This window comes from Coptis chinensis, chromosome 5 (assembly GCF_015680905.1).
Source record: "Coptis chinensis isolate HL-2020 chromosome 5, ASM1568090v1, whole genome shotgun sequence".
NCBI lineage: Eukaryota > Viridiplantae > Streptophyta > Magnoliopsida > Ranunculales > Ranunculaceae > Coptis > Coptis chinensis.
Window position 1 is genome coordinate 21,840,264 of NC_141460.1, and position 19,532 is coordinate 21,859,795.

The window sequence follows — 19,532 nt, forward strand, 5'->3', positions numbered from 1 at the left end:
CTAGTTCCCTGGATATCAATTGTTTGAATAAATTCTTAATTTGAGAATTCAATTTCAGGGTGAGGCAACTGAATGCATGCCTAAGCTTCATTTGAGGTACTTGATAAGAGCCCAAAACTGTAGTTTTAACCCCTTAATAATCATACTGTTAGACCAATTATGTGAATAATAAGTAAGAGTTAATACCGACACGTGTTTTATGCATTTCGGGCTTCAAAGTCCATTATGTGCAGAAATGTGCCACTTTAGCGAGATAAAGGAGCAAAAGTCAGCAGAACTTCCGAATGCCATATCTTTGGATTTAGACCTCGGATTGAGGCCTACCTTATGTCAAAACGACCGGCTCGGAAAGAGCTTTGCAATGGTCCAAGCCTTGACCCAATCAGAGGAGCAAAAGTAGACGAAAAGTCTGTGTAAGCCAACTGCAGCTGAAGAGGCCTTTTTGGACTGAAAGAATTGGGTTTTGGGCCTGATTCTCTGGCCCAAAACATGGCTCCAAGCCCATGCACGATTTTTGGATCTGGATGTATAAAAACAAAAGCTTGACTCATTATTAATGGCAGTTAGGTTAGGTAGATAGTTAGACCTAGATTAGTTAGCCTCCATTAATTAGTTTTAGAACTTAGTTTAATTAGTTTCAATTCATTGTATTAGATTAAACCTTTGAATCTTGTTCTTCATTTGATTAGATCAATAAAGTAGTATTTTTTATCAATTTCGATTTTGTCATTTCCATTTCTAGATCTAATTTCAATTCTTGTTCTTATTTCATTTTAGTCATTAATTTAGATTTCATTATTGTTTAAATTAGTAAATTTCAATGCTTTATATTATGTTTAGTTTTAATCTAAATGGAAATGATTGCAGAATGATTCAAGGCTAAACCTCCATTAGAGGGGGTTGAGAAACCTTGATGAAAGCTTAATTCCAATTATCGGAGATTGTCGTAATTTCCTTTCCACTCTAGAAACGTTTAGTTCACCATGAGAATGGGTTTAATCGTTCACATGCTAATTATTAATTGGTAGAAATGCCATGTGTAATTAGGGATTAGGAAGAACCGATTGTTCTGCGTAGCAGTTCAATTCGGATTACTGACGACTTAATGCGCTAGTGGATTAAGTTGAGTTAAGGTGGAATCAATCCCCCTCTAACTCCTTATCATCGAATCAACGTAGCATTGCCTTAGTTGTCTGATAATCGATTAGTTGCATTTCATGGGTAGTTGCATCTTAGTCTAATTCTGCTTCGTAAAGCTCTCATTGACTTAAGACTGATTTCTTAGACTTAGAAAACAATCCATGCTAGGGAACTAGGAGTGGAACTAACTTCCTACTCCACTTAGTGCAATCGCGATCGAGTAGAAGCTTTGATAATTGAGATAGTAAAGATTAGTTTTAGTTTACTTACGATTTGAATTCATCATTCATTTCAGTAGGTAGACTATACATTTTACAGTTATCAAATGGGCTGCCATCTTATCTTTGCACTTTAGCATTGTTTTCCTTGTAGAAGTAGTCATTTTTAAGTCCCATTAAACCCACCCACCCTTGTTTGTTTCATACTGTGGTTGCCCATTTCAGCTTTGACAAATTCCGCGAGAAAATATACGCGGCGCCACGCTTCAAGGAGAGAGCGATTCGCTAAGTTCTTGGAATTTTATCTACCAATCTAGCGGCTTCATACTAAGCAGCGACCAGCGCCAAACACTGGAACTCGACTTCACACTGAGCGCGACCCGCCCTAAAAACACTGTAATCTGAAAATTACTTTCGGGCCTTGGCTTGGCCTTCTATGCCTGTGTTAAATTTTTCGGATTTCGACAGTTTTGATTCGAACTTTGATCTTTCATATTTTTCAGTGTTCTAACCTGCTCTATACACTGAACAAGCGTAAACAAGACGCTATTCATAAGCGAAGCAAGGACGCAATCAGGTATTCCTTTCTTCCACACCTCGCATCTCCTGTTAGAGGTTTATACTAGTATATCAGAATTGTTTGGAGTGTTGCATGTTTAGTTAAGTTCGACTTAGTCTTGCATGAGATTAAGGTCCGGCCGAACAAAAACACCGAACGTAAATACACAACAACATCAACAATCAAATCTATCTAGTATACCACCCACTACACCTCTAACTACTATTTCACACACACCACCTGATATAATGGGGGAAGAAAGAGAGACTCCTCTCGGACTTCCACAAAGCCTTGAGCGATAGCCCCAAATCTTGCATCGTTCTAGCAGACCCAGGGGATTTGAGAATCCCTCCAAATATTTTAATTTGTTACCCGCTTTTCATGGTTTAGACCATGAAAAACCTTATCACATGAAAACCCTTATCAGCACATGCGTAGGATTGAACAAGTCCTAACAACATTCCACCATCCTACGGTTGGTACGGAACAAATTAAATTAAGGGTATTCCCTTTCACCTTAGCCGATAAGGCGGCGTCTTGGTTAACTGCCAAAGCCTAATTGTGGACTCGTGGGCTAAACTTGTTGTTTGTTTATGGAACATTTTTACCCACCCCTAAAGACGGATGAGATGCTTTCCAAGATTCATTTCTTTTCGACAAAATCCTCATGAATCATTTTCAGAGGCTTGGAATCGTTTCACCGATCCGCTTTTATAGAGTGTCCACACCATAACTTAGCGAAAGACACGTTAGTTCGTGCCTTTTCAAAGGACTTCTACACCACCATAAAGAAGTCCTTGACATAATGAATGGGGGTAGTTTCTTAAGCAAAGGAGCCTCGGAGGCTTATAAATTTTTAGAAGACCAAACTAAGCTTAAATAATAATTGGGGGTAGTGACGATTACTCCGCTCCGTTAGTTCTTCTTCAACAGTTAAGGCCGCCGGTATGTTTGAAATTAAACACGATTCCGAGCTTAAAACTCTAATCGAATCACTCACTAAAAAGGTAGAGGCCATTTCTGTACAACAAAAGCCTATCCCCATCATGAATGTAAATTCAAACCCATGTAGTTTCTGTTGGAGTCCTGAGCATCCCGACTCCCACTGTCCTATAGCCTATGAACAGGCTTCTTCCATTAATAGTGAACCTAACGCCCCTTGGAGACAAAATCCCAACTCCGGTTGGAGAAATAACCAACAAGTCCCACCTCAAGGGTACAATAATCAATATGTTAGGCCAACGCACAGCTTTAACCAAGCTCCACTACGACAAGGACAGGGTCAGGGTAATTTTAATAATTATAACAACCAAGTGCAACCTCGACAAGGTCAAGCACAAGGTCAATGTAATTATAATAATTATAATGCTAATAGAGGTATCGTTCCGGTAAATAATAATTATCAAAATCCACCCATAAATAATTCACGTGAAATAGTTCCAGTCACACCACCTGTGACTACTACACCCACACAACCGGATCGCCTTGACACCTTCATACAAGTGAGCCAAAACTTTTCCAAACCATGGCTCAATCTAACCAATGGCTTCTACAATCCGTTAATAATTTAACCCAACGGTTGGCTCAAGATAAAGCCCAAACCAAAGGTGTGTTGCCAGGTCACGCAATACCTAATCCTAAAACAACAAACACAGCCTTTGAGGTAACCGATAATACTAGTAATGAATATGAAAATGTAGGTGAGATAAATGCCATCACCACTCTCCGTTCTGGCAGAGTGGTTGATAACAAGGTAACTATGCCTATAGTTACCCCACCAGTAGCCCCTACACCTACTATTTTACTAGATACCGAAATAGAAACTGAAGAGCCTACCACTGTAGAGGTACCAGTTACAACACAACCTAAGAAACAGAAAGCCACGGTTAAACATCTAGGTGATACCATTGCTAAATATAGACAGAAACCACCGTTTCCACAAAAATTAGCCATGTTAACTAGGGATACAAATTACGAGGAGATTAGGGACGTTTTCAAGAATCTAACTATAAACCTTCCCTTCCTCGAAGCTATTAAAAAGCTACCACATCATGCTAAGTTTCTTAAGGAATTGTGTACTACTAGGCGTAAGACAAATATACCAAAAGACGCTTTTTAACATAACAATTCCCAACCTTATCTGAAAATAATGGAATTGTTAAGTACAAGGACCCCTGTCGGTCCTATTGTATAATGCACCTTAGGAGATTCCTATCTGACGACGCGTTATTAGACACGGGGGCTAGTGTTAACTTACTCCCATTTTATTTGTATAGACAAATAGGTCTAGACAAGATGCAACCCACTAAAATGGCGTTGCAATTAGCTGATCGGTCTATTAAGTATCCTAAGGGTGTAGTCGAAAATGTCTTTGGTAAAAGTTCAGATTTCTACTATCCGGCTGATTTTGTAGTCCTCGATACGAGGAAGTCGGTAACGACTCTGTCCGATCATTTTAGGGCGCCCTTTCGGCGCAACCGCCAACGCGCTCATTAATTGCCGTGATGGTTCAATGTCCATGTCTTTTGGCCATCTTGCTGTTGAAGTCAATGTTTTTAAAACAAGGACACAGTTACCCAATTCATCTATGGATGGAGAGGTCAGCATGATCGAGAGCTTCGCTCGAGATTATTTCAACAACACGTTCCCTGATAGTCATATGCCCAAAATTCTTTCCTTTGGAAAGTCAGACTCCAACATTTTCATCCCTACACTAGTCGATACACATATTATTGATGAGGACGGGATAGATGACTTTCTCAAAGATGTAGAGGACTACCATAGTAATGTGGATATGACCAATCTAGATGAGGAATTCGATGAGTTTCTTCGAGTAGGTGACGATTCACCCTATCAAGATCTACCTTGCATAACATCCACCTCGATTCCCCTCCTTCCACCCTTTCAAAGGAATCTCGAGTTTGCACTCGATCCTTTTGTTTCTCCTGTGCTTCATAATTTTTTAAATCCTCCTAGCAAACAGATACTTCAGAAGGACAAACTATTTGACACCTTCATTTTCAGAATTGAGACAGTCCCTACACACACAATGAATGAGTTCGGTGCTAAAACCACATCCTCATTGTGTACAGGCTGTCTTTCTACAACTTATCCATATCCACCATATTCTCCACAACCATTCACTTTTCCACACTTATTTACTAAAACACCCACTCATTCAAAAATTAAAAAGAAGGTGCATGATAGGTTACATAATAGGGTTATCCGACTTCGCTTTCATTTCACTAGGTTGAGTCATAGAAAATCTTGGTGCTTGATTGTGTTTGGATATGTTTTCTGTGATATTTATTTATGGAATGATCCACAACTATTTCGGTTGTTGATATATGATCAACTGCATGTTCATACATATGTTTTAGATAAGGTCTCGAGTATCTGACTATAAACGACTCAAATTCTGTGTTTGGTGCACTTCCTTTCACTTTAATATATTGGTGAGTGCACCATTAAGGTAACCGGGCCCTCCCTATGGAGTGTGTGGCTGTAAGTACCGGATCCTAAGTCCACGGTTCACATAGTTCACGTTTTCCACTCTTGCATGTTTTTCTCGGATTTTTGAGTCATGTTTCTCTATGGTGTGAATTATGTCTTTATTGCTTATTGTTTTTCCTTCTAAAAATAAAATAAATAAAAATAATAAAAAAAATAATAATAATAAAAAAAAAAAATAAAAAAAAAATACACATAGTAATCTAGGAAGTCTCGGGAATCTGACTTTAAAAGACCTACTGCTAAAAACAAATTTTCTAAGCTTCGTTGTAAAAAATTTGTTTGGGGGTGGGGTGTTCGTGTTTCCGTACTAAAATGTTTATGTCCCATTACAGTTGCTTAGGCCGTTTAATTGTATTACGATTCGGATTGACATAATCTATTAATTTAGAGTTCATTCGTTCGCATAACTTACGTCATTCACGCACTTCGAGGCGTTTTCCACTATCTCGTATGTCACCTGAAGTCGGAATAGAGTGTTTTATGGATCATTGGATAGGAAATTCTCTCCTGATCATTTCCATATCTCATTCGCAAAAATCGGACCGGTAACGAAGCGGGAATTTTGAATTGAAGTTCGCGAAAAAATAGAAAAAAAAATCAAAAATTTCGATTTTGGGCTTGGGCCCAACCAGCTAACCAGCATCACCCGGTGGCCTTACCTTACCTTCTCACCATCACTTCATCGTTTTCATCTTCCATTCCGCCATTAACAAAGCTCCAAAACCTAAAACAAAATAAAAATTAAAAAGAAAATACAATAAACCCACGCCCAAAATCAAATGATAACCCCAAATCTTCTCTAAAACCAAACCACCACAACCCCCACCAATTTAAATCACTAAAAACCACCGAAATTTACAAATTTTGGTGCTGCGCCGCCACCACTCCACCACCACCACTGCTCTTTCAGTCGGTCAATTTAAACCACCACCACCACATCATATTTAAACCCTCACTCCATTCCAAACACTAGATGGCTCAACAACGCCGAATTATACCGGAGCAAGTTTTCACTGCCGACCACTTCGCTACCGCGTTTTTTACGGTGCGAAATGGCTAGTAGAGACTGGGGTAGTTTGTGGTACTCGACCGAAGCCTTCTACCATGAAGACTTGGTCCGACGGTTCTACAACACCAGGGAGTTGGAGGGGAGTAGGATTTTTGTGATGGTAAGGAAGAAGAGGAGGGAGTTGACTACTGGACTGTTGGCTGAGATTCTAGGCATTCCGCCTAGAATCCATCTGGATGCCACTCTACAGAGGTTTGGTTTGACGGGGTAGAGCCTCGATGGGTGGATGTCATCAATGGGAGCTACAATACAAACTCCCATTGTGTACGCCAGGCATCCCTCAGGACCAACCAGCTGGCTACAGCTCAGTGGATTGGTCGGAATGTCCTAGGGAAGGACAAGGTCAGCGACATCGGTCTGACCTGCCTCCACGTCTTATGGGTACTCCAGGAGCAGAAGTACGATTTCTGTATCTTGGAGTTTTTGCTGAGCATGATTAGGGGGGTCGGAAAGTCTTTGGCACCTCTTCCTGTGTTAATCACCAAGATCATGCTGAAGATGAAAGCAGCTCCGGCGTCTGATAGGATTTACATTACCCTGCACCGTAACACGCGTATCTATAGGGAGTGTGTCCAACAAGTTTGGAGGAGGGCTGAGGATAGAGAAGAAGAAGAAGAGGATGGTGGAGCTGAGAATGAAGAGGAGGCTGGGGGACATCAGGATGCCTCCGAGGATGAGGAAGACTTGACCTGCTTTGATGCAGATGCCCTCCAGAGGTGTTGGTCTGATGCGGAACGCATGGCTGTGCTTCATAGGGGCATGCGTTCACTAAACACTATTTGTGCAGACCTCCGGACTCGACAGGCGACTATTCATCACAACTTCGAGATCCACACCCAGAGAGGATGAGAGATGGGAACAAAGCGAGTATCTGAGATGGAAGCCCAGCGCCAGTTTAGAGTGGATATGCTTGCACGCTTCCCACCTCATACAGACTCTGCTTCTAAGGACACAGCTACGAGGCATGAGCGTCGTCGACGAAGGACGACTGCTGCTGGACCTTCAGGAGCCCAGGAGCCACCACTAGAGAGTGTGCCCTCCGCCACCAGTGGCGAGGTATTTAGAGAGTGTGAGGATTGATAGTGGTTGTTGTTTTATTTATTTTTGTTGTTTTTATTGTAATGTAACTTTTATTTTCGTAATTTGAATTTTGTAGTGAAAGATACTCTGAATGAAAATTTTAATATAAGGGGTTATTTTCAGTATGTGTGGTTGTTTCATATTGATCCCACCTTCCCAACTTGTTTGGGGGTGGTTTTATCAATTCAATCTTTATTTTTATATAACCCTACTGTTAGAATTTATTGCGGAGTCAAGGTGAAAATATGGTTGTTTAGGCAGAAATATGATTAAGTATCATTGTAGGATGAAATCTAGATTAAATAGGTACATTCAATCATATAATCAACCTAAAAGATACTGGGTTTGAATTAGAATCAAGAAAATGAGTTGTTTCCGTTTTGGTTTGGAAATTTTAGGATTTCCTGAACCCGTAATTAGTTTTGGCAACTTTTCGATCCATTTTAGCAACTTTAAACCTATATAAACTTGATACAATCTATCCTCACAACTCACACTACACCTAAACTCCATCACTCACCCTTCACACCCGCGATTCCCACGTTTCGTCTCCATTTTCGCAAATCTACAACTCGGGCGTGCTTCGAGGAGGAAGGGCTCGCGCCTCTACACTTCTCGACAGAAAATTTTGCTCGAGGCGCGCCAGCGCAAAAGTCAAAGCGACTTCGCCAAACACTGGAATTCCAAAATACAAAGAGCGACTTCGCCTAGTTGGCCTTTCCGGCTGCGCCTTCCGGGACAGAAAAATTCCAGTTTTTCGAAGTTGTGCCCGGTTGTTTTGCAGCTGTTTCGAGCTTAGTTTTGAGATGACATCTCCTATAATAATACCGAACAGTCTTCGAAGATTTGTTCCAAAGCACTACTTACGGTGCTTGGTTTTGAGGTGATCACATCGTTGGTGGGAACCTCTTATGGTAAGACCGGCTGAACTTTATTCTCCAAAGACTTGCATCTTATTTTTATAATAACTGCATTTTCTTTGAGAGACCGGATGGAGAACAAGTGTTCTCCATCAACATTGACGATGAACCAATGGAAATTACCGTGTTCTTGCTAGCATTTGTTCTTGGACTTGCTATGCCGGCCGAGATACAAGACCCATGGTGCTATTGGGTCGATAATATGCATGTCTACACTTATGAGTTTTTGCACGAGGCTTATGGGGCAGGCATTTTCCGTATTGAGGACCAAGGGGACTATAACGTTGCCCTTGGTAGCCTGTCCATGAACATAGGAACTGTTATGTTTTGGATTATGCTAAACATTTTAGGGGAATGGCATTTTTCTTCTGTGAATGATGCCACTTGCAGCGTTTTCCTTGCTTTAGCCACGGGACGCCGGTTCTATGACCTTCCCAGAACTTTGATGTCTAGTTTAGCACGAGCCCATACCATGAGGCATAAGTACCTTCTTATGCCTGTTCTAATTTCACGTATATGCTATGTTTCTTTCCTTTTTTGTACACGTTTTCACGGATTGGATTAGGGTAGACACGGTCGCGACCCACCAATAGTATTATTCGATCTTTCCGTGCAATGACTTTGGCAAGGGTGGCGGATACAACCTCACCAGGTTGCACCCTACACCCTATCGGACCAAGTGGCACTTAATAGGTTAGCAACCATAGATGATAAATGGCGTGAAGCCGGCAAATTATCATAGCATGGCAGGGGCCGAAGGAGCCTCACTTCTTTATAGAAGTAGAGGATGGCGAATATGACGAATAACAAATGGAGTGGAGGTAAGTTTTAGTTTGTTAGTGTAATGCTTATGTCCCAAGTAATTTCATTCTTTTAACCCCATAATGGGTAGAACTCGTATAGAGTTGAGTCAGTTTTTATTTCCTATATTAGTACGTTCTAACCTTGTTTTGCAGATGTTTATGAATTTCACGCGCTTCAATGGTATTTTTCCTACCCTCTTTATTTAAATGCTTTGAGGACAAAGCATGCTTCTTGTTTGGGGGCATAGAAACACGTGTAATTAAGACATCTGCTAGGATATAAATATGTATAATATGCATTTGTTTTCTAGTTAAAATTTCAAAAATTTAAAAATATAAATAAATAAGTTATGCTATACACTTAGGAATATTGGTATTGTTTCTTTCTCCATGCTCTTAACAATCTAGAAGTCTCAATGAGTCATTTGCATCGAATAATTGTTAGAAACTTAGGTTAATATATAGGTAATAATCTTTACATCTATCTATAAATATATTACATGAGTATCTATGATTGTTAGCAGTAAGTTTCTGAAATCTAGGCTAGAGTAGTTATTCTACAAATCCTGTGAGAATATAGCCTAAAGTCTTATATGAGTGAAACATTTGAGAAATGACACAAGGGAGAAGTAAAATCCGGATAGAGAAATCACGTGTCCACTTGCTTGATCACTAAACCATATCCTAAGCGAGAATTTAGGCCCTTTTTGGATCGATATAGCCAGAAATTCAAACCTATGAATTATTTTTTTCGCTAGTAAGCCCTAATCGAGCCTTTCATTAGCCCTTCCATAAACCACAATTCCTTTACCCATTGTTACAAAACAAAACAAAATAAAAAAAAAATAAATCAACCTACCCAATTTAGAATAAGTCCGAGAATAAAATGATGAAGAAAGAAGAAGAGAAAAACTGTGTAAACAAAAAATTAGTTAGTGCTTCAGAAAATAAAGAAAATAAGTTTCCATCCAAAGAAAATAAAAATAAAAATAGAAATAAAATAAAAACTCCAAAAATAGAATAAAAGGGAGTCAAAAGCCAAAGAAAAGAAAAACAAAAATATGGCTAAGGATGGAAACAAAGTGTAGAAGTAAAAGTAAATAACAAGGTTTTCTCTAGTTACATAATATGAAGACTCTATTATCTCAGACTTGTCCTTTTGAATATCCATTTCTTTCCTTCTTAAACCATCTCCTAATCCCCGTAACACCTAATAAAGACCTCTAGCTCAATTAGGAATAGGTTAGTGTGATAGTAAGTGGCAGATGTGTTTGATCGACTCCGGCTTCCTGTGTGTCATTGAGATTGTAAGGTAAAGTGTGCCCACTGTACACTAGAGTAGCGAAACTTGAGTGGAAAAATCAGAGTGTTGTTTCTTGACTATTATTGTGAGAACCTACTTAAGGACGCTATTCCGAGTTCTAAGAAACAAACCTGCTAAACATTTTGTAGTACTACTCATTGTGTATATGTTTATTGTAGATGATAGATTATTATGCATATATTAACTTAGGTTTCTGACTTGGTTATTCTTATTCAATTGCTAGAGAGATGTATAGATAGTTGAGCATGAATAAGGAAACAATAGTTTTATTTTCTTAGTCGTTGTAGTATAGATGAAGTTTGTGAGTACCTTCCTTTGGAAAACTCTCCACGAGGCTATAACTTCGTCCACTAGGGAATTCCTAGTGGTTTAAGGCCTTGTTGCATATGGTCAATGCAATCGCGACTCAGTAAACGAGAGTAGTTAGAACTCCATTTTTGGTCACTTATTCTAATTTCTCATCTTTGCTTGAGGACAAGCAAAATCTTTGTTTGGGGTGGTTTGATAAGAGCCCAAAACTGTAGTTTTAACCCCTTAATAATCATCTTTGTTAGACCAATTATGTGAATAATAAGTAAGAGTTAATACTGATTACGTGCTTTTATGCATTTCGGGCTTCAAAGTCCATTATGTGCGAGAAATGTGCCACTTTAGCGAGATAAAGGAGCAAAAGTCGTGAGAACTTCGAATGCCATACCTTTGGACTCAGACCTCGGATTGAGGCCTACCTTATGTCAAAACGACCGACTCGAAAGAGCTTTGCAATGGTCCAAGCCTTGACCCAATCAGAGGAGCAGAAGTGGACGAAAAGTCTGTGGAAGCCAACTGCAGCTGAAGAGGCCTTTTGGATTTGAAAGAATTGGGGTTTGGGGGCCGATTCTCGGCCCAAAACATGGCTCCAAGCCCATGCACGATTTTGGATCTGGATGTATAAAACAAAAGCTTGACTCATTGTTAATGGCAGTTAGGTTAGGTAGATAGTTAGACCTAGATTAGTTAGCCTCCATGAATTAGTTTTAGAACTTAGTTTAATTAGTTTTAATTCATTGTATTAGATTAAACCTTTGAATCTTGTTCTTCATTTGATTAGATCAATAAAGTAGTATTTTTTATTAATTTCGATTTTGTCATTTCCATTTCTAGATCTAATTTCAATTCTTGTTCTTATTTCATTTTAGTCATTAATTTAGATTTCATTATTGTTTAAATTAGTAAATTTCAATGCTTTATATTATGTTTAGTTTTAATCTAAATGGAAAAGATTGCGGAATGATTCAAGGCTAAACCTCCATTAGAGGGGGTTGAGAAACCTTGATGAAAGCTTGATTCCAATTATCGGAGATTGTCGTAATTTCCTTTCCACTCTAGAAACGTTTAGTTCACCATGAGAATGGGTTTAATCGTTCACATGCTAATTATTAATTGGTTGAAATGTCATGTGTAATTAGGGATTAGGAAGAACCGATTGTTCTAGCGTAGCAGATTCAATTCGATTACGACGACTGCCGTCGCTAGTGGATTAAGTTGAGTTAAGGTGGAATCAATCCCCTCTAACTCCTTATCATCGAATCAACGTAGCATTCCCTTAGTTGTCTGATAATCGACTAGTTGCATTACGTGGGTAGTTGCATCTTAGTCTAATTCCCCTTCGTAAAGCTCTCATTGACTTAAGACTAATTTCTTAGACTTAGAAAACAATCCATGCTAGGGAACTAGGAGTGGAACGAACTTCCTACTCCACTTAGTGCAATTCGCATCGAGAGTAGAAGCTTTGATAATTGAGATAGTAAAAGATTAGTTTTAGTTTACTTACGCATTTGAATTCATCGTTCATTTCGTAGGTAGACTATACATTTTTACAGTTATCAGTACTTAATTACTTGATTACAATTACAATTTCCTTTTTCTCTTATTTGATTGTTTAAGTATAGTTTTGGTTTAAATTTACACTAATCCACTAGTTTGTGCATATCATGCACATGGCATGGTGATTTTATAACGAGACGTACAGGTGAAGTTCCAAAAAGAAGTTCACCTTTGCAAGAATGTAGAGTATCGAGGAGAAACTTAACCATCTTTCTGCCACCATAGAGAGGGAAAGAAGCCATCTCAACAACAACCTTTCACAGTTCAAGAAAGAGTCGAAGCTTTCCGTTTCTAGAATAAGTGCAAATGTGAGTAAGCGCAAACATGATCTTATTCATCATTATTTATAGCTGATTGTTCTTGTTCTAGTCATTAGTTCAGTAGAAACCATGAATATGGACTTGGACAAGTGCATTTAAGGTCTTTTTGCTTCAAGCTTAGGTTTAGGTTGCAAAGACTTCTTCGACGGTTTTCAGGAACAAACTTATCTGGCGATCCAAGGATATCGCTCTCACCCTACATGTAACATGTCAATGAGAAAGTTTTCTTTCAAGGTGGACTATTTATAACTTGGATCAAAATGTAAGCTTGTTACTAAATTGGTTCTGTCTCTCGCGAGAATGCCGCTTGCTCGGATGCATAATTGACACCGGTGAGGTTTTGAAGTTCGATGATCCATATATGAGGGAGGAAAGGGTATAGTAGTCCTAGCGGTTGAACAGAATGAGACACAAGGATTAACTTATTCTGCATGAAACTCCAATAAGGGAAATATTTGTTTTTATTACAAGTGTTTATGTTTACAATTGAAAGTAACCAATAAACTGATTACGCTTTTTTCTGAGTAATGAATATTTTACGGTGATATCTGCAACTGTTTTGCCGTTAGTGAATCTACCGGAGGCACCGCCGCTGAAGTCTACACCATAAGGTGGGAAATTTGTATCTAGATATCGACGGAATTCGTATCATTGGCAGCATTCTTGGTCAAAGTATTGTAAGTTCTGCATGCCATAGCCTTAACTGTATATGTTCTCATGAAGAGTCATTGGCAGTAGATTGAAGACGAGCAAAACATCTTCTTTCTTTCTTTTTTACATTTTTTATCTTGAATAATTTAACTCTTGAAGCGGCAAGGTAAGAATGTTTAAATGCTAAAAAAGATGCAAAATAATTATATTTGTTCAGAATTTAACACCTTTACCAGTACCAGCTTAGATACTTAAGTGCCAAGTCAAGCAGTTAGCACCTTTACCAGTACCATCGTGTTAAGTTAGCTTTGACTCTTAATAAAAAAAAAGTTTCATTATTAGTTGTTGGAAGAAATAGAAGTTAAAAAGGAAGGATGACAGACACTTAGAAATGGCAGTTGAGGACTTAGGGTCGAAGCCAATGATCAGTGTGAGCAGAGGGACAAAGATGCCACCACCACCAACTCTTACACTCCCCAAAACTGCACCTAAGAATCCTATTATGGAAAGGGGGGTTAGATATCAGTGAGTGCTTTTCGTACCAGTGGGTAGTTATTTTGTGTAAAGAACACAGTTGAGAAGAAAGAGTTTGAGCATCCCCCTGGTAGCCTGACCACTTCACAAGCAGGCAGGGAAGTCGCCTTCTTATCATCCGGCCTCTCCTCCCAAATTATCCTTATTTCTTACCATCCGGTTTCTCTGAGTTAGCGAGAGAAATCTCCCTCATACCACCCGAGCTCCCCACCTAGACATGTTGAATCTTCGGGATCATTGGTAATTCGATTACGTGGTTGTCGGGGCTATCGGATACCGGCCGAGGCGAGGGACGGCCGAAGATGAGCTCGGATGAGCACTCCGAAAGTGCTTATCGGTGTGCTCATCTCCTAGAGTGTAAGTCGAAGGATGTCCATATCTTCGAAGAGGATCCGTAGAGCTTGCCGGATCTGTTCAACGCCCTTCCGGATATGTGGCCCGATCTTTTGGTTTACTACTTAAATAGCTATGTTAGCCCGTGGTCCATTGGTTTCATAGATGTCCACAAGCGGGGGTTGCGGCAATGCCTTCAATTATGGACCGACGCAAACAACGGGAATTACGGTTGTCTCTGGGCAATTCTTCTTGGATAGCCCGGTCGGTCCGGTGACCATTGAGATGCATCCTTGATGAGGATTGTCATTCTGCTCTGACTCTTCGCCCGGCTGATCTAATTGCTTTCGGACCGTTAGAATCGATAAATACAGGCGCGTCGGCTCGATTGTCGTCGGTGTTGCCTTCACACTAGTAGTTCTTTGTTTCTCCAGCGGATGGCTTGTGGAAAAACTTCGCTTGCTTGGTCTTGAGACAAAACCAGAAAGCGATAAACATAATTAAGGAGTGACATGGTACTCCCCGCCACAAAGCCATCTGTCTCGATCTCTTTCCTTTGTCCTTCGAGTAGTATTTCAACCACTCTTCGTTGAGGATCGCCTCTTACTTCTTTCTAGAATTCTTCTTGCATGTCCGAGCTCTTGAGTAGCTCTCATCGTAAATGAAAGCCTCCATGTTAAGGCCACGAAGATTGGACGGTCGCACAAAAGGCTTCCTAACTTTTCTGCGCAGTCTTTAGAATTTTATGGGGCTTGCCAATCCTGCGGATAAAAGCATAGAGGCGGAAGGTCTAGCTGAGGCTGGGAAAGGACGATGTATATAGGAGCAGAATCACTGAATTAGAAAACTAGTCGATCGAGACCTTGGCTTGGGAAGAAAGCAAGGGTGATTTAATCTTTTCCTCTTGGCTCTCTGAATGGGAAGCGAGGCTTTTCTACAGTACCGCAGGGAGTGAAGTCTGTTTGTAAGATAGGTTCCACTACCCGGGTATGAGATCTTATCGGTGAGGCGCTTTGGAACAATTCGGTGGCCGTCAAAGTCGGCTGAAGGAGGGGGGGCATCCCATGCGATAAGTCGGGGCTCCCTCGTGCCTTCCTTATTGCGTAAAGGGAGTCGAGTTCTTCCTTTCCTTCCATCCTTCAAGTAAGTCTGTCGGGTAAGTCGGGGATCGATCAAAGTACCGGATCGCACTAGAGTACATCCTCAAACATTTACTCATGCGCAAATAATACATTATAGATTGTGTCCGACAACATCAGAATTTTATTCTTGAAGAGTTGACATTTACTCATTATGTTTATTTTCAGATTGCATTCGAATGATTATGATCATTCTGGTGAGTTATCATTTCAAGTTGTCATAACTAGTTCCACGGGTATCAATTGTTTGTATAAATTCTTAATTTGAGAAATTCAATTTCAGGGTGAGGCAACCTGAATGCATGCCTGAGCTTCATTTGAGGTACTTAATTACTTGATTACAATTACAATTTCCTTTTTCTCTTATTTGATTGTTTAAGTATAGTTTTGGTTTAAATTTACACTAGTTTGTGCATATCATGCACATGGCATGGTGATTTTATAACTTGACGTGAGCTTGTCTTGCAATGGAACGGGTATTCCTTTTTCATGCACGGTAGCTCTTTTTGTCGATCCATTGTATTTTTACCTGCCTACTATTGGGGGCTCAAACACACGAGCTTCGTGTATGAAAACAGACTAAAATCTGAGAATTGTTGTTACTTGTTTCCATTACCATTGCCGATCTGTTTTCTACCTCTTGCACATGGTTATAAAATTCCATACAACATATGTAGCGCCAAGCTCATGAGTTTTCGGAAGGGGTGAACTTGTCATGGATCTTAAGAAGATTTCTAGGAGGTATTTGAGATCAGATTTCCTTATAGATTTGGCAGCAACACTCCCTCTGCCTCAGGTACTATCATGTATTTGCTTCAAGTGAACTCCATTTGTTTTTATTTTTTGGGTCATTTCCTTTTCAATACCAAAATTTTCTTGTTACACACACATAGCATATATAAATGGCCACGAGAAAACTAGGGGCGTGGGCGTGGTAAAGTGTATTACACAAAAGGGATATTGTTATGTGTTGACTTCTTTTCCTAGGCAGACGCGTAGGTCGCGAGGGAGTGCCGGGCCTCATGCTGTTTAGTAATCCAGCTAGGCCAACCAGGGGGCTGGTTAGGCGAGCTTGCAAAAACAAATTAATCCCAATACCATAATGCCCGAAAAGAGCTCAAATACCAAAAAAACCCATAAAAGGGATTGTGTTAGATTGCTAGAGAAGCTCTTGGGTAACGGTGGAGAAGCAACCATAGCAGATAACGCCCTAGAGTTTAGACTTCAGAAGTTTCCAAAATGTTGACTTAAGAAAACTTCATGAAGTATATTTTCTATTGGATGAGGGAAAGGAAGAGGAGGGACGTGTGGGTCATTAGTTTGATGGGTAGAGAGGCTTGAAGAGATATGAAGAAGAGCGGTCGAGAGACCTAGTTGACTAGTTCATATTTTTAGTTGGTGTTTGAATTATGTTAAATGTTTGGTTGAAGAACTTTTATGCCTTTTAAGAAGTATTGTTTCTATTTTTGGTGGGTGAACTTTAAAATCAACTATGTAGGTGGTAGAAGGCCTCCTGCCTTCTTCTTTGAGAACACTTGCTTTCATAATGTCTACACGGGTGCTTATTTTGATGAATTAGAAGTCTTGAAGGAAGATTCCTCAAATTATGATACTTGTGTTCTTTTGGGATACAATCCTAAAACATAGTTGTTTGTTGGAATTGAACTTTGTCGCTATGCTTATCTTTACAGGTTAAAACATTTCTTCTATCAAACATTGTTTCCCTTAATATTGGCTTGCCTTTTCTTCATTATCTTTCAAGTGATTAAGTAGTTGGTTCTTGTTTAAATATGATTCAGATTGGTTTGTTGACCGGAGTAGCTTTAGTCTGTTATCTTTATTCTTGGGTTTGAGACCTTTTCTCGCCTTTTACCTCTAACTCTGCTTGTCTTGGAGATCACAAGATCGGGGGTTCCGTAAGGACCATTGATTATTTATTGTCTTTACTATGTGAGAAGTCCGAGGATACATGCAAGGCATGGTAGCTTTGAGATAGCCTAAAATGGCATTTTGCATGACAATTATGCAAGGCGTTTTAACCACTCTATGATTCCCAATGGATCTATAATATGCTTACAATGTAATCTTTGGAGTGGGAAGAGCTACGAGAAGTTGCAAATGCATTCTCGCTATTTATATCATAGCAACGCAGCGGCGTTGCTACTTGGTGGTAGACTTGTAGCAATCTTTGTTTATATCATAGCAACGAACCATTCGACTTTAATGAAAATTGGAAATCTTTTGATGGAACGGATGGTTGTAGTCAATATAATGATTGATTTGACCACATCTAGGTGCCCCCTCCTCCCCCGAAAAATGCAGTATTTTCTTGTGAGACTGCATAAACTTATATATTTTTGAGAATTATTAAATCAAATGAAGAAAATACTAACACCGACACATATTTATGAGCGGTTTGTTCTTTGGCTCTCAACCGATGAACGCCCTTGCTTTTGTTCTTGATGGACTCTACTATGGCGTTTCAGATTTTCCATATCTTTGCATACTCAATGGTATCTCTACATGTGGCACTCTCTTAAGCGTGTCCTTTTCTAACTACTATTATTTAGGAATAAAAGGTTTAATGTCGGATAATGGATCATCCTTACTCCTTAGGTGTTGGTTGGGTGATCACGCCGATGTTCTTATATTTTATGGCTCCGTGTATATGGTCTTGTTGGAGTCGGTGCAATCTGTCAAGGTATGCATGTATGTATGTTAGATCAGTATTTTGGGAACCTTTTGGCATTGAGAAAGTTGTTCTTGTTAGTTGTATTGTTTTTTTGTCCCGACTCTTTCTATTTGGCTTTTCTAACCTTATAGGAAAGCATTGGTCACTCTTTAGCCAAGATAAATGCTCCAACAGACTTGAATGAGGCTCTAGATATTATTTCATTTGGTTCTCCTAAAGCGAGGTTCTTTATTTTTCTTGATATATGCATGATATAATAAATTTGTGGTTTTTCAGATTTGTTAGAGTTCTAAGAGGATATCCCTCACCACGACCCGGCTATTGTCCTTTTTAATATAACATATTTTGTCTTTTAGAAATGGTACACCATGATCCTAGAGGCTGAAAAATTACAACCGCCAAAAGAAAAACAGAGGATCGGAAACTTTACACACTCCAAGGGCGGAGCTATTCAGAATCCTTGGGGCACAAGTGCAAATTGCCCGGGACAGTGGGACAGATGTCAACAGATGCAGCAGAAAGTGAAAGTGATCTCCTCCAGTCTCTAACTATGCTTAATGGAAGAACCATTCCACTGGTTAAACGGCCAGCCCGAAATTCGGTTGAAAAATGGGATGCTTTGCTATAGACATGGTCTTGAGGGAGATTCCCAGGTAGAGTAAGAAATTGGTACTTCTTGCAGAAACAGAACAAGAAAATAAATTTTCAGTCATGGATTGAACCTTTCTAACTCTTTCTGGATTATGGTATTATTTTCTGGTCTCCAATCATGAATTGTTTTTTATCCCATGTAGGTTGAAGCTATGCTAGATAAAACCATCAGTGCTATGTCAACTGTGTTCATTGGAGCATTAGGCTCGACATTCACAGAGGACATACTCCGACTCCGAAAAGATTGGCGTACAAGTTCAGTTTGTGATGAGTACCTTTGCCAAGGCGAGCAACCCAACTTTATAGTAGACACTGAACCTTTCCCATTATGTTTTTATTATGCCTTGATGTGTACTTTAAAAGCCTAGTTATTTATTGGCAATCAACAATTTGAAATTTGAAAAAATTGTAAATTTTGGAAAACCAATGTATAATATATCAAATTTTCAAATGTGTTGTTTTAGTATGCTTTAGTATGTTTGTATAATTGATTTTATGATATGAGAACTATGTAGTATTAGTAGCGATGTCGGGAAAAAATACGTTCTACCAAAAAAATGAATTATTTAAAAAAAAAATTATTTTGAACAAACACGACGACGAATATTGTCGTTACTTGACTTCCCTAAGACAATACACCACGAAAATGCGTGTCCTAAATTTAAGACAAAAATTTACGACGATTCAGTACGTTCTAGATTTGAAAATAGGCAGTTACAG

The 19,532-nt window shown here is 39.4% G+C and overlaps 1 long non-coding RNA gene across 3 annotated transcripts in view; it reads left to right on the forward strand.

Moving 5' to 3' along the window:
* Positions 1 to 19,263, forward strand: part of LOC147497080 (uncharacterized) — a 28,281-nt gene extending 9,018 nt beyond the window's left edge. For 2 of the 3 annotated variants that reach the window (XR_015195028.1, XR_015195027.1), the window contains 3 exons: positions 59 to 96; positions 12,638 to 12,800; positions 18,956 to 19,263. This is a non-coding gene — a long non-coding RNA (uncharacterized LOC147497080). Of the gene's footprint in view, positions 1 to 58; positions 97 to 12,637; positions 12,801 to 15,752; positions 15,792 to 16,146; positions 16,266 to 17,268; positions 17,386 to 17,881; positions 17,983 to 18,085; positions 18,171 to 18,292; positions 18,385 to 18,517; positions 18,815 to 18,955 lie in introns of those variants that run through there. The other variant, XR_015195029.1, reaches the window with a different exon arrangement.
* Positions 19,264 to 19,532: the final 269 nt, after the last annotated feature.